Source organism: Orycteropus afer, unplaced genomic scaffold, assembly GCF_000298275.1.
Source record: "Orycteropus afer afer isolate SDZICR_OR568_19922 unplaced genomic scaffold, OryAfe1.0 scaffold00001, whole genome shotgun sequence".
Classification (NCBI taxonomy): Eukaryota; Metazoa; Chordata; class Mammalia; order Tubulidentata; family Orycteropodidae; genus Orycteropus; species Orycteropus afer.
In genome coordinates, this window is record NW_006921588.1 from 31,784,124 (window position 1) to 31,785,349 (window position 1,226).

The window sequence follows — 1,226 nt, forward strand, 5'->3', positions numbered from 1 at the left end:
CTTATATTGTACATATATATGTATATATTCTGTATATGTATATATATATACACACATATATTGTGTATATGTATATACATACATATTGTGTTGTGTGTGTTTTTTTTGTTTTTTTTTTTAACCAAACCATTAATCTGTCCTAGAAAATTTTATGACCTGTTTCCCTGATCTTTCTATCCCACTACTGTGAGATCCCTGAGGACCGGGACCTTACCTATCTAGTTCATTGCTTTGAACCCAGCACATAGTAAGCACTTCCAGCACACAGTAGCCACTCAAGCTAGCTGCTTTGATGGGGCCATTAGGACCAAAGACCTCAGTCCTATAGGTGTAAGGAACTGAATTATGCCAACAACTTGAATGACCTTGGAAACAGATCTTTCCCAAGTGAAACTTCTAATGGAGCTGCAAACCCAGCCAGCATTTGGATTATAGCCTGGTGAGACCCTAAGGAGCTCTGATGGCATGGTGCCTTAGGCATTTGACTGCTAACCAGAAGGCTGGCGGTTCAAATCCATTAGCCACTCTTCCAAAGGAAGGTTGGGTAATCTACTTCCATAGTGATACCACCTCAGAAACCCAAAGAGGGGCCACTATGAGTTGGATCCAACTCAATAGCAGTGAGGTTTTTTTTTTTTTGAGACCCTAAGGAAGAGAACACAGGTAAGCCAGGCCTGGACTTCTGACCCACAGAAACGGGGATAGTAAGCGTCTGTTTTAATTGCTTATTGGTTTCCTAGAGCTGTTGAAGGAAATTACTTTAAACTGGATGACTTAAAATAACAAACTTATTCTCTTACAGTTCTGGAGACTAGAGATCTGAAATCAAGATGCAGGTAGGACCACTATCCTCTGAAGTCTTTAGTGATGAATCTTCCATATCTCTTCTATCTTCTGGTGGATATTGGCAATCCTTGGTGCTTGTTGGCTTGTAAATGCATCACTCTAATCTCTGCTGCTGTGTTTATGTTGTCTTTTCCCCTGTATGCCTGTGTCTCCATGTCTAAATTTCTTCTTATAAGGACACCAGTCATATTGGATTTAGAACCCACCCTGACACAGTAGGACTTCATCTCAATTTTTTTTCTTTCTTTTTTTTATTATTGTGATTTGGGTGAAGATTTACAGAGCAAATTCACTTTCCATACAGCAGTTTACATATACTTTGTCTCATGACATTGACCACAGTGTACCACAATGCAACAGCTCCCTTCCCACTTCCTCCC